Raw genomic sequence first — 15336 nt, forward strand, 5'->3', positions numbered from 1 at the left:
GCCTTCATGGGTCATGAATTATTTTAAAAAAAGACTCTTGAATGATAGTAATTAACTCTTCTAATATTTGCTGTTTCTATGAAGGTGCCAAGTTGTGGCTCATGTATAGTACCTGATTTATTAATAATATTTTATAAGTTCTTGGATATGTGTTGCTTTGTGAAAATGGAGGTCATAAATTAATAAAAAACCCACTACGTATAAACATGAACTTCTGATCCTCTTGTCTCTACATCCTAAATAGTAGAAATGCAGGTGCATACCACCAAGATAAGTGTGGGTGGGGCTATGGATGGTATCCAGGATTTTATGCATAGGAGGCTACATCCTAGCCCCAGTTTTTAACATTCGTGAATCCTGCAAGTAAGCAAGTAATTTGCTAATATTTCTTTCCTATTACATGTTTTTTTAATTATTTTTATTTATTTGAGAGCAAGACAGAGAGAGTAATTGGCAGAGAGTGAGAAAGAGAATGGGCACACCAGGGCTTCCAGCCACTGCAAACGAACTCCAAACACGTGTGCCCCTCGTGCATCTGGCAAACGTGGGTCCTGGGGAATCGAACCTTAAATCAGGGTCCTTTGACTTCACAGGCAAACACTTAACCACTAAGCCATCTCTCCAGCCCATATTACATTTTTTTTTTCTAATAACTATGTTCACTTGGTACTCAAAGATATTATATTTGACTTCAGCTCCAACTTCTCCTATCTTTTCTTAATCTAAATTTTCAACCCCACAAAAATTATGGAAAAGAATTGTTAAAATTATCTCATTTCCCAAATGTGTAGTTACATTAGTAAAAAGTAACTTAGCATAATTTCTTAAAGCCTAAGATTTTTATTTTTTTGCAAATACTTGAAATATTCCTATATTGAAGTAGTAGGTGTGATTGGCATGAAGCCTACCCTCTATTTTTCACCTTTGTTGCTCAAGCAGTCACCCTCATATTTTGTTCATAATATGCCCAGTAAATATTATTCTCAGTGTTTTGAAGAATAGAGTTTAAAATCAAATTTCTAGCAATACAAGGAGCATATCACTTAATTGGCATATTTTTGCTTCAGTGAATATGTGCCAATTAAAATTTTACTGTACTTTTTTTTTCATGCACACTCAGCTCATATCTCAACTTTCATAAACCACTCATGAAATACAAGAATTTTCAGACTCAATTAAGTCTTTTTTTGCTTCATTAAGTATAAATACATTACCCAATTCCTCTTAAGTTTTATGGATATTTTTAACTGGCTTAGGCTTTGTTAGTTGGATACAGAACAGTCTTGTCGACAGTACTATGAAATATGAGAGTATGATATTTCTAGTGATGGAAAGTCTTTAAAATTCCATCTTAAAGTATAAATTGAAAGAGTATCTCTTAATGAACATTTACACCAAGATTTATAACATATTAACACTCTAGAGTACAGTAGGTAATTTATGGTCCATAAAGTTTTCACTCTTATTTTCTGTCATTGATTTGCCCTATTACAAAGTTTAATCTACACAGGAATCTATTTTTCTAACAGGGTGAGCTCTCATATATTGAAACAAATGGAAGACTGATTGACATTATGCATTTGCAATTTAAATGTGGTAGTGAAACACTGGAACACATGAGTGTGTTACTTTCTAACTCTGACCAATTAAGATAATCATGCATGAAACTCCTGAAAGTATCAACCCATTCTAAATAAATTGAACTATAAGGATGTGATTAGAGGTAATCTTTTAATCATTTAAGATTAGGATAATGAGAAGATTATCTCAAAACAGTATACTGGATGGAGTGATAATATAGAAGGCCCTTAATGTGAGTACAGGTTGATGATCCCTTTTCTGAAATGTTTGATACCAGAAGTGCATTAAGGCACAGATATTTCAGGACTATGAACATTGTAATATATATGAGATACCTTAGGAAGTGAAACCATATGTAAACATAATATTTCATATATACCACATATTCATAATTGGAAGGGACACATTATAAAAGATACACTTGTGCATTTGTATTTTTAAACACAATATGCCAAATGAGTTCAGGGATGATATTTCCTACTTACTGCATCTTTTGTTTCCTTAGAATGTTTCAAATTTAAGAGCAGTTTGTATTTCAGCTATTCAAATTATGGATGCTCCATCTCTCACAGACACACACAAATAAAAACACTTGAATCTTCTCTTTTATTGATATGTAATTGAAAAATGTGAAAAGAAAATGTACAAGGAATGATAACAGACAAATAGACAGTGAAAGGGTAATGGTCTCAGACAAACAGGGCTAAGCTAACATGCCATGTGCTTTGCTACTCTGCAAACTTGAGGTGCCTTAAGCACACACTTTATCTAAATGGTCATAATGTAATATGGTCCTATTGGAATAGCACAGACTTCATTTCAAATTAAGGCTTTGATATGAACTTGGTTTCTTTAATAATTATTAGAGGGCAGCTGTAGAGGTAGTTCAGTGATTCAAGGTCTTATTGAGTGAACATGAAGACCTGTGTTTAGATCCCCAATTGGTCCACTAATGGCTTGTCTATTATGGGTAAAAGCATCTACTCTCTAACTGGACAAGGGGCCCATTCCATGGGAAGAAACACATCCCTGATACGAAAAATCTAGCTAGTTTATGTAGATTATGAGTGCTAGGGGAGTAACATTTGCTGTTGTCTGGCTAAATGTACATATTACACCCACAAAAATGCCCTCTAAACATAGTTTATGTTTATACTCGTATCTTAATGCTACTCACATTAATGGTTATAGAATCTCCTTTTTTCAGATAGAAGTGACTCAAAATTCACCAAAGTGCTGAAAAGAAGTGACAGTGGAGTATTATAAACATCTCTAACACAGCCCCCAAGGCTCAGAGTCTTTGGAGGTGGCAGAAAGAATATAAGAACAAAAGGAAAGGTAGGAATGATTACAATGCTGTCTTCCAGAAAAAAAAATTGTCTTGATATTCATAACCATGCAGTGCTTGACACTACCTACATGAGACCTTCATAACAGGAGAAAAAGATGATTACATTAATATCAAAGAAAGACAGGTTGGAAAGAAGGGATTCAATGGAGACTGTATTTGAGAAGGGGAGAATGAAGGTTGAAGAGGGAATTATTATGGTTTATTTTCTCTACTTATAGAAGCTGTCAATAAAAAGTCATATGCATTTGGACATATGTACCTCCACACAACAGACACATATACTCACATATACTCAGACAACTTCATAGAAATAAATCATGTGCCAGACACTCAAATTGAGGGACAAACAATAGGTATGGAAGAGTTTTCAGGGAAGGGAATGGGAGGTTGCAAGGAGAAAAACACTAAACTAAATCTAAAATGAATTGGTACATAGAAATATTTTTATTGGATAGTTTGCTATAATACATAACCCTCAACAGGAGTGTAGGATGACTGTCTTGTAAGAAGGATCATGGAGACGGTGGGATGAAGCCTAACCCTAAAACATTTGGCTTTGACATATAATTCTAAGTACCAGAAATTGGTTGCTACCCACATTGACCTGTGATTGGGGAGACCGTAAAGGTCTCCAAAACAAGGCAGATTTCTGTAAAAGCAATTGATTACCCATCTGAAGTAAAAGGTAAAATCCTCTTCCTGATGACATCACATGCTGTTAACACAGAATACCAAGCATTGCAGCTGGAATCCAGAAGGGAACCACTTATCAGATGGTTAGTCCATATAGGGCTAGAATGAACTACATGAGCTAATGGAGTTAACTGGCCAAGAATGTTGTGAGCAAGCAAGGAACACTGCTATTTCAAAACAACTAGCCTGACAAGACATATACACTTTGCAATGGTGGCATCCAGCCTTGTTGGGTAACCAATAGCTTTCTGATTGCCTAAGAGATCCATTCAGTGGAACCAAACTGTAGCTGGAACTGGTAACTAGGTAAAAGTCTTGTGGATACCAGGAGTATGGTCTCCAGTGACAAACTCCCATTAGTGTTTGGTCAAAAGAGGGCCAATATTCATCAAAATCTCTCTAAATTTTCAATACTTATTCCATTTCACTTATGGTGACCTTATTCTCTGTTGGAGAATCTGTTTTTCTTTTCCAGCAGGTAGCAAGTGCTGAGGAGATAAACCATTCCTTAAACATCAGCCAGGGCCCAGGTGAAACCCCAGTGGAATTGGTGAGGTGGGTGAACAAGAGCGCTGTTTCCATGGGGAACCTGAAAGTATGTACCAGAGTGTAGGAGACTAAGGATACAAGACATATATCAAAGCAGAAATCCATAAGCTCCTGAGAGTGCAACATTGAAGTAGACTTAAAACACATGCACTATTACTCAGGAATTTTGTGGAAGAGTGTGCAGAATGAGTGAAAGACACACAGGTTGGGTGGGAACATCCAGAGGAATTTCCCCCACTCATATTGACTGAATGCTGCTGTCACGACTCATAACCCACAACATCATGGGGAATATCAGCAATCCTCCTGAGGAGGGCCTTCAATGGAATGGGGCAAGGAGGAGGGGAAGTATGGTATCAACACATGATATGTCCACAAAAGTTATACATCTAATAGAAAATAAGTAAACCATACTATATATTATTTTCCTTGTTCATAAATTACAGTTTTACTGAAATTCTACCAAACTAGAGATTAGACGGAGACAACACAGTTGATTGAGTGATGCAAAAGAAGGCTGACTAGTTAGCAGAAGCTAGGTATTCTGAAAGTAATCTCTGCATGCAATCTCCTAACATACCAGATATTCTTGAAACAAATGAATTGTGCTGTAAGAAGATCTGTGGAGTTGTTCTTGCTACTCCAATCCTGGGATTCCCATTGTAGTAATTGTTAGAAAGAGAAGACAAATGTCTTATTTTATGTCTAAAAGAGTGAAGAATGGATAAGAACTGGATAAGACCTCTAAGAAAGTTCCTAACTTTGTTAACAACGTCCTCTTTAATGCATAATTCCTCATCCCATATACACCATAAACCACAAACTTAAAAGTAATGGTAGGAAGGAGGAAATTTATGAAAATCCCACTGTTTTTACAATTTACATAGGTCATTATTTTTTGAAGTATCTATCAAACATTGAAATTGCATGTACTGCTGTAAACATGGTAAACCATTCTTTCCTGTATGATCAAGCTCAGAATATTCTTTCTTTCAGAAGGTGATGAATTTAGGATAAAAACAAGTTCATTTTAATTTCCATCTGTAATTGAATATAGCTAATTAATGTAAAGTTCCTATGCCCTGGATATATTCTGCATAAAATATTTACTTTAAAATTTGATGTGGCATAAGTATATATATTATTTTCTCACACATCAATTTTCAAAAACCATTGTAGAGCAAGGAGCTATACAAAAGAAGGTAATTCCTACATGGAATGGGAGTACATCCTCAGGAGTAGTGATAATGATTAGTAAAATTGTATTTTCTCTCAAAGTCTGCCTTTATATTATGTAAATGAACACAGCACAGATCCCTAAATAGAGAATATTTCCGGTGTGTTTCACAACTGTAGAAAAGACAGAAATAACTTTTGAATATATTTGAAGGAAAAAGTATGTTATTTGTTAGTAACTACATCTACTTCTGAAATATGTCCACAAGGTAAATGGATGTGTAACTAAGACAAGAATAGTTAGAGATTTTCAAGCCTTAAGGCTTTACAAATTTTGAGAAAGTCTATACCCTTGCTCTGTCATGATCTCCCTGGAGTGCAGAGCCTGATATCATAGGAAGTATTGGACATCAGGACCCCTGGAAAAGATATCAATGGTAAGTCAAATGTGTGCTGTTGAGTGTTTTCTTCATGTGACATTAGACCAACAGGAACGACATTTATTCCAGGAATTTCTCATCAGATCTGACCACGTTGTTGATTTGTTCTAAGTGAATATTTTGCTACCAGAGAAAGTGCTTGACTCACTTCCACATCAAAACTAATAAAAAATTGAAAGGCTTCAGTAAGTTTAAATCATCTTGTATTGCTCATAGAGATTTAAATTTCAGTGCTAATTTTTTATTAGCACTTTAATTTGGAAGGCACCAGGTTTCTACAAGATTTAAAATTATTGGAGCATTTCAACATTTTATAAGCTTTCCAGTAAGTTTGTGGCTGTGATTCTAGGCTTATAAAGTAAACTGCAATTTAAAGTTAATTTAAATAATTTACGTACTGTAGGCATTTTAAGGGAATTGTTTGTATTTCAAACAAAAATTCAGTCTAGAAGATTGGAATCAGGCTACAGAGAAGGCTTAATTTTCTAATAAAAACTTAATCATTCTTTTTTAACTGAAATTCAAGTATTTATAGTTGTCACTAAATATTTCACCCTCTCTGTTATATTTCATTAGCAACTTTTGATAAGATTTATTTAAATGTTTTTAATGATCATCATCACATTGTTTTGGTAGATGTTAATTTTATGTTCTTGATTCAAAGGTATGATTTTTTTCTGGATTTAGTATTAAATTCCTATTAAAACTTGGCAAGTTGAAAATAAAGTAATTTGAAAATATTTAATACCCTAGACAACTGAAAATGATAGATTAGTAGTAAAGGAAGCTAAAGAGTACTGAGTGTCTCTCTCCCGATCCCAAGGCAGACTGCTTTCTGGAGTCAGCTGCCCACACCCAGAATGACAGCAAAATATCATACTGCTTTTCAACACACTTGAATAAAGACAACCTTTTAAATTCCATATATGGGCTGGAGAGATGGCTTAACAGTTAAGGCATTTGCCTGTGAACCCTCAGGACCCAGGTTCAACTTCCCAGTATGCACATAAACCAGATACCCAAGGTGGCACATGCATTTTGAGTTCATTTTCAGGCCCTAGTATACCCATTTTCTCTCTCTCTTTCTTTCTTTCATTCTCTCTCTCTCTCTCTTTCTTCCTTCCTTCCATTTCTTCCTTCCTTCCTTCCTTCCTTCCTTCCTTCCTTCCTTCCTTCCTTTCTTTCTTTCTTTCTTTCTTTCTTCTTTCTTTCTTTTTTTTCTTTCTCTCCCTCTCTCTCTCTCTCTCTCTTTTTCTCTGTATCTGACTCTCTCTCTCAAATAAATAAATAAATAAATAAATAAATAAATAAATAAACCCTTCCAAATATGATCTCTACTGCAATTCTAATATTTTCTGTTCAACCTAAAGTAAAAAGGTTATATTCTAACTTTTGTAAGTCAGTACTCGTCTGTATGATAATTGGTAATAATCTTGGGATTTAGTGGATGTCAAAAAGTGAATGGGGATTAATTCATTGAATAACAATATAGTTCTCCCAAAATACCTTATTTTAAAGAATTATAACTACTAGAAAAGTATAATGGCTAGAACTGCATAAAAGGCTTATATAGCAAAAAAAAAAAAAAGATGAATTGGAGATTTTAAAAGAAGCATAGCATGTGTCATGAACAAAACAAGAAAATCACTAGATATAATTGTAGACTATATCAATATATGAGTACATTATATGAGTAATGTAAGGAGCAATTTCTCTCTAGGATATAGAAAATATAATATACATGAATTACCTTTGCTTTTGAAAAATGTTTTGTTCATTATATTTTCATATAACATGATACAATATAACATCAGAGAATCAAATATTTAATATTGGGAAAACCAAAGACAGCAGGAGAATTAGGGTTATTGCAGAAACAGGAAAATGTCTTAAATGTATTAAATATTTTAATTTACTAATAATATAACCAATTTAAATGAATTTTTATTTTATTAATGATGTGTCTATTTCCCCAACCTTTTTGGCCCAGATTAATGAAATGAAACTATGTAATACCAAATGAGCTCTATACAATTAATTAATTTTTTGCCAGATGAATTTGACCCCAAGTTAGAAGGTCAATTACAAGGAATTTGGTAATTAAGAAGACACTCATGGGAGAAACAGATGACATGAAACTTGCTGCATCTATTCACAAATAAAGCTTATTTCTCACTCATGCAGTACAATGCTGACGTTCCCAGATTGGCAATGTGTTGCTGTTAAGGCTATTATTCTCCTTTCAGCTTATATGAAGTCATCATTCCTCAACCATGTAGGCTGAGCTGATTAAGAACAGCTAGAGGCTTGTTGCCAGAGGATTTGTCTGTTTAAGTAGCCTGGACTGTCTCAGGGACTGCTCGGCTCACATTCAACATGGCTTACATAGTCACAAGCTCTAGGAAGGCAGGATGTTAGAAATGACTGCAAAATAATGGTTTCACACTCTCCAGTTCAAAACTGCACTTCTTCACTTTTTATTAGCAAGGCATGCCAAGGGTTTCAGAGGAAAGGAAACAGATTCCAGATCTCAAAATGAGGAGCACCAAATAACTGTGACTCTCAGATGCTCTGAAGAAACTACAAACAAGCAAACAACAACAACAACAAAAAAAAAAAAAAAAAAAAAAAAAACATGAGGTGACTCATTTCTTCTGCTTATAACATTTTTGAGATCACAACTAACCACAGGGAGGTTCAAAAACCCCAATGTGACCAGATCTATACTCGCAGGAAGAAAGGAAAGCAAGTTTTGTGAACAGTAGCTTTTATCTCCACCAAACACAAATAAGAATCCTTTATCCAAAGTTCTTTTAGGGGAGGGGAGAGGAGGTGTTAAGCAGTCCTAACTTATTAGATCCTCCAGTCCTGACTGCTTCCCTCTAGTCCTCAGGGGAAATGCCCAGCCTGAGTGATGGGAACTAGCAGCCTATTTAGTGCTGGGGTAGGAGGGTGACAGACAAAACTGGGGGTTATGCAGATCGAGAGGAGAAGCATATAAGAACAAAAATCTCCAGTTCATTGTATCCTTAGCTCAGACAGCATGTCCTCTATTACTTTTGTAATGTTTTATTTAGCCGAAGTGACTGAACAGCTTAGTTCCATGGTTGACTCCCACCATCACCGGAACACATTAGAGCAAAGCATGAATGGTATGGGCAGCCTTCCTTCTGGGCTGTTCTCTAACAGCATATGCCACTACTTAGGTATGTGGAATACCTTATCACAAAGACAAAGCTAGGTTAAAATATTAAAGACATTTTCTATTCTACCAAATTAGCAAAATGCTGGTAATATAGTTAACAGATTTTAGATGGCAGGAAACATAGAAATGTACATTTGGTTAACATATTTTCTCCCAAGAACTTTTTCAAGGTTGTTGTGAAAATACCTGTCTGGAATCATTTCTCCTCCACCCTCATATTATCTCTGTGCATAACAATCATAGTCATGACAGTGCAGCATGAAGGGGCAGAATACACTACAGCTTCTGTTTCTTATGAAAATAACTGTTAATCAAAATATTACTGTTTTGTACAATAACATCTTGTTTAATAACTATGGATTTAGAAAATATTATAAGGGAACAGCATAAATAATGTCATGCCAATCCAGCAAATCAATCAATAAATAAATGCATAAATATTAAATAAATACTGTAAATATCATTTTCCTCTTTTGAGAAAATGAATCTTTTGCAAGTTTCCATTAGGTCATTTACTGATCATTATAGGAACCAAGGTATGCGATAAAATATTTCAGCATATTGTAGATATATGGATATTATCTTTATCTAGTTGAAAATTACTGGGTATACTAGTATATAATAATATATACATACATTTACATATAATTTATATATGTTTATGTAGTCTAGGGAAATAGCTCAGCACTTAAAGACACTTGTTTGCAAAGCCTATTGGCATGGGATTAAATTCCAAGCTATCCATAAAGCTGGATGGTAATTTGTTTGGTACAGACACCATGGTACACACATGCCCATGCTTGCACATGCAAATAAATAAATAAAAATTTAAAAGTGATTTATAGAGGTGTAACTTATATGGTTCATAATAGGGGCTTGATATAGACAAGATATAACATATTTATATGTATACATGCATGAAGTGTGTCATATAGATTTGTAATTTGTCTGAGTATAGTTTATGTATAAATATTTCAAATAAATCAACATGTTACCATCAATAGTATAGCTTATTCAAAATCTGAACAAACCAACATTATATTTACCTAGTAAAACAATGTTTCAAACTTTCAGAAAGTATATTTTTAATACCTTTGGTCTTTTACATTTTGGATAATGTATATAGAAACTATATTTACAGTGTTTACATGACAAGTAACTATCTCAGGCTCAATTATTTTCTTGTTATAATTCACTTTGGCAAGCTAATTATATCAGTTATTATTTCCTAGTTCATTTTGCAAGTCTGATTTTGGAGGATATAAAGAGGTTTTTGAGGGACATGATTCAGACTATCTTGTGCCAGTTTTGATAGTGTTTCTGAGTTGACAACTCCTAATGATGTCAAGCTATGGGTGCAGATTTCTGTGATGCTGAATTTCTCAAAGGTGGATGGGAAAAATAAAGCCACAAGGCATTATATAAAATCAAGACATGCTAATAATTGATGGAGGAAATTGTGATTGTCAGTTAAGTAGTCTATGATCATTAGATTTTAAAAAAATTTCATTTTATTTATTTGAGAGACGGAACGAGCTAGAAAGAGAGAAAGAAAGAGAGAGTGAGTATGCGCACGCCAGAGCCTCCTGCCAAAGCAAACAACGTCTAGACACACATGCCACTGTGCATCTGGCTTTAGATGGGTACTGGGAAATCGAATCTGAGCCATCGGGCTTTATAAACAAGTACCTTTAATCACTGGGCATCTCTTCAGACCCTGGTCATTACTTTTGTGTGTGGTAAGTGGAGGGAGAACAGGTAGTTGGGAAGGGTAATCAGAGGGAAAGGGGGAGAAAAAAGAACACTCTGCTACTTTTGAGGATGGATTGGGTTCCTGTCATGGTCTAGTTACTCTTAAGACATAGACTCTTCAGGAAAATCTAGAGTCTTCATCATAGGGTTGTGTGCATACACCTGATCAAGCAGATTCATGAAGATTTGGTGTGTGTGTGTGTGTGCCGCCTATGTGAATGTTTATGAACGTGAGTATGGGCACATACACGTGTAGTCTACATATTGAGATAAAAGAACAACCTCTGGTGTTGGCACTTGCCTTCTGTGTTTGAAGCAGGGTCCCTTGATCACTGCTGTTAGCCCGTGTAGGGAGTGTGTGAGCTTCTGGTGATTCTGTTATCTCCCTACAATTACTTGCACTATTTTGTCTGGCTTCACATGGGACCTGAAGATCTGAACTTTGTATTCCCCAATGTTGCTCAAGTGTTTACTACTTTATCCCCTAAACCATAACCCTAGCCCAAGAAGTGGAGTTTGTATATTTGTGCAGGCTCAGCTATTGTCCCAGCTAAGGAAGTAAATTTTATATATATATATATATATATATATATATATATATATATATATATATATATATATATATATATATATATTTGAATGATTCTTCTTCTCATGCTCTTTTCCAACCTGTTAGCAAAATAATTCTTCACTGTGCATTGCAAATCTCACAGAAAATGTAGTCTAATCTTAACCTTTCCTCAGTAAGAAAGAGAACATTCTAGGAGGTAAGCACATTTTAAACTTAATGGAATTGATAAAAATTTTTAAAAAGTCATCTACTTCAAGTGTGTGTGTTCATGAACCTGCACACATGTGAGCATATGTGTATTTGTGTGTGTGTGCATGTATGTGCATGTAATATCACTTGGTTTCTTTGATTTGGAAAAGTACTTGGTAGTCAGTAATCAAAAGAGAGCTGCTGCCCTGAACACATCTATTTCTTTCCTTAAAGATTAGTAGAAAACAAATTAGTAGAAATAACATTAATAATAAACATTCAGAATAATTTCAATGTGATAATGAACATAAATCAAGAAATAGTTGTTTGATTTCATTTTCTTTAAGAAGATAACATAGGTATAATGACCAAAGCCATTGAATGCTGAGTACTGATTGAATCCCAACTTTGTTGTGTTCTATGAATATAATCTTTGACAATTTATTTTACTTTCCGAATTTCAAGATTCTCTCCATTTAACATGAAAATAATGAAGATATCTAAATTTCAAATATGATATGCATGATAATTGAGGAAATTGATACTTATCGAGTGGAGATAGTATTACTAATTGTATTTTTTATTTTATTATATTTTTATTTATTTAATTGAGAGAGAGAGAGACAGAGAGAGAGAGAGAAAATGAGAATGAATCAGGGCCTTTAGACATTGCACACAAGCTCCAGATGCATGCGGGAACTTGCACATCTGGCCTATGGGTGTACTGGGGAAAGAAATCAGGGTTATTTTTTTGGCTTTGCAGACAAGTGACTTAACTGCTAAGTCATCTCTCCAGTCCTATTTTTAATATTTTAAATTTATCCTTTCTGTTATTTTCTTCACACTTTCCTGTTCTTAACATTTTAAGGAAATGATTAATGGCTATTTAAGAGATTTTGATGTAAAGTGAATTAATTAGATTACAGATCATAAATGGATGCAACTAAATATTATTTTCTTAATCAAGAAATGAATTAGGATTGATTATGTGTAGATAAAATTTTCTATCCATAATTACTCAAGCCTTACTTTGCCTCTCTAAATGCACAAATCATAAATACATGCTTCATGGACATCTAAAATAGTACATTAGATGCTATCTCAACAACAAAATAACCTATCTTCTGTCATTAATACAATTAAGACTTTTCCCTACAAATCTTCCTCTTTAAAATTTTTATGTTTTGTCTTTAGGTAGCCTATAATTTTTTGGTACTTGAAAATTACTTTCTGGCAACTCTTTCCCAGTCATCTTGAACATCTTGAAGATAAAACAAGCTCTAAACTCTGTTGATACACATTGGTGCTGTCAGTTAATCCCTTTTCCAAATTTAGCAAGATTTCTTTCTTTCTTTCTTCCTTTCTTTCTTTCTTTCTTTCTTTCTTTCTTTCTTTCTTTCTTTTTTTTTTCTTTCTTTCTTTCTTTTTTGTCTTTTGTTGTGTTTTTAAAGGTAGGGGGTAGGGTCTCACTCTGGCCCAGACTGACCTAGAATTCACTATGGAGTCTCAGGGTGGCCTTGAACTCATGGCGATCCTCATACCTCTGCCTCCCGAATGCTGGGATTAAAGGCGTGCACCACCACGCCTGGCTAAGATTTCTTTCTTAAAAAAAAAAAAAAAATTAGTTTTGTATTCAGCAAATGCAGTCAGTTTGGTACCATTATTAGGCTCATCCATGACATACCCCCTCCCCTTGTCCCCTCCTTGATTAGGTATATTGGTCATGCATTGTGGACTTGGCCCACAGTTATGGGTAGGAGAAATGTCTCTGCATATCATGACCCAACATGTGACTCTGACATTCTTTCCACTCCCTCTTCCGCAAAATTTCCCTGAGCCATGTTGGGTTCATTTTTGGTCTGCTTCAGTGATGAAGTATTGGGGGCCTCTGGGTCTCTGGATCTCTGATTTGGTAGGAGTTGACTTTTCTCTGTGTTGATTTCCCTCCCTTTTGTGCTGGTACCTGGTTCTCCAGGAAAACAGCACCCTTGCTTTTATCAACAATTTTTCTTAGTTTCAGCCAGGGCCCTTTTGAGGTATAATGGATTGGCTCTCTCCTTAGGATCTACAGCTATCTGAAAAAGAGAAGCAGATTCTGCAATGGAGAGTAAGTTAGCACCAGGGCAAATAAGATAACACTTTTTTAATAGAGAATTTAATAGGTGTAGGCTCTCTTGTAGCCCACGATTGATGGTAGTTTCATAATGGATAGTGGGTTTATGTTTGGATATGGTTCTGACTTGTTTCCCAGCTCCAGCTATGGGTCCCATACCACTGAGGGGATCAGGCAGCCCAATCAAGAGCAGTTGGTTCTCCACCATGGCTGTGTGCCACTATTACACTTGTGTGGGCATCACAACAGGTTATTTGATGCTAAGTAGGTTAGACCATGAGTTGCTTGGACATTGGATATTGATCATTTTATCCCAGTGGCCCATGTAGCCCCTTATGTCACTAGTCGAGCAGTCGAGCAGACTGTCTGGGGATTGAGTCTTTTCCAACCTCTAGCCATGCCATTCCATTTTACCTGTCTACCATATAAGGTGTCTTCAGCAGTAGGGTCTTATCTTTGGTGGGTCATCAAGTACTCTGACAGAAATCTTTCTTTTAGGAAGCCTTGTATGTCTCTATGGTCTAAAGCTCATTGTGGATGATAGCCCCATGCTGGTATTGGGAATTACAGGTCAGTGCTCACTAGGAAAATGAGGAGAAAGATAACTAATGTATAAGAGTTAGAGTGAAGAAAGGGAGAGAGAGAGATAGAAGCTATAGAAGATTAAGGTTAGTCTTCATCATACCCTCTCCATTGTCTTGTGGTTCAGGTGTTCCCTCTAAGGGCCTGGTGAAGGTTCAGCCATTTGGTCTGCCTTTTAGGAAGTAGAACTTTATGGTACCAAAAAGTTTTGTTTCTTAATCCGAGGGTTTGTAATGCGTAAGGCCCCTCTTTTCTAATAGGAGCAAATAAAAATATATAATAGCATGTTTCCTGTCAAAATAATTACCTAGATGAAAAAAGAAACAAAAAAGCTTGATCCTAGAAAATTCAATATATAACATATGTGCTTTCATTTCTACAATACCAATTTCATATTTGCCACTCTCCTATCTTCCCTCTAGCTGTTTGAAAAGACAATCTTTACATTTCTTTGTGTGTGTGTGTGTGTGTGTGTGTGTGTGTGGTGTGTTTAAGTACACATGTGAGGATGGTCAGAGGATAACCTTTGACATTAGTCCTAACCTTCACCTTGTTTGAGAGATAGAATCTCATAGTTCACTCTTCTGTATGCTAGGCTGGCTGGCCTATGCGCTTTGGAGATATACTAGTATTTGATGCCCATCATGCCTAGGCACACTGGGTTTACAGATGCTTGCTGTTGTGTCTTGTTTTCCATGGGTTGTGGGGATTGAGCTCAGGTTCTGATGGCTGCACAGCAGGTTCTTTATCCATTGAGCTATTGTCCCAGCCCTTGTAGTCTTTTGAGATGCTGATACATCATTTCTTCAAAAGAGTAGATAGTTGGTTTGGGCCGCTCAGAAGAAAACATATACTACTTGCTTATGTGAGAAACTGAGAAATTATGGACTAAAAGGAGAACATAAAGAGGTGACATGGATTACAAATGGTGAACATTACTAAATTATATTCTTAGTTGTCAATGAGGAAATTGTACATAAAGAGTTTGTATCTGCTATTTGAGACACAAATACTACTCGAACCTTCCAAATAAGCTAGAAGTATTTAAATAGATAAGACCATAAATGGCTAAGATCATCTAAGAGAAAACTATAAAGAAAAATACCTTTTTAATACACACACACACACACACAC

This window comes from Jaculus jaculus, chromosome 3 (assembly GCF_020740685.1).
Source record: "Jaculus jaculus isolate mJacJac1 chromosome 3, mJacJac1.mat.Y.cur, whole genome shotgun sequence".
Taxonomy (NCBI): domain Eukaryota; kingdom Metazoa; phylum Chordata; class Mammalia; order Rodentia; family Dipodidae; genus Jaculus; species Jaculus jaculus.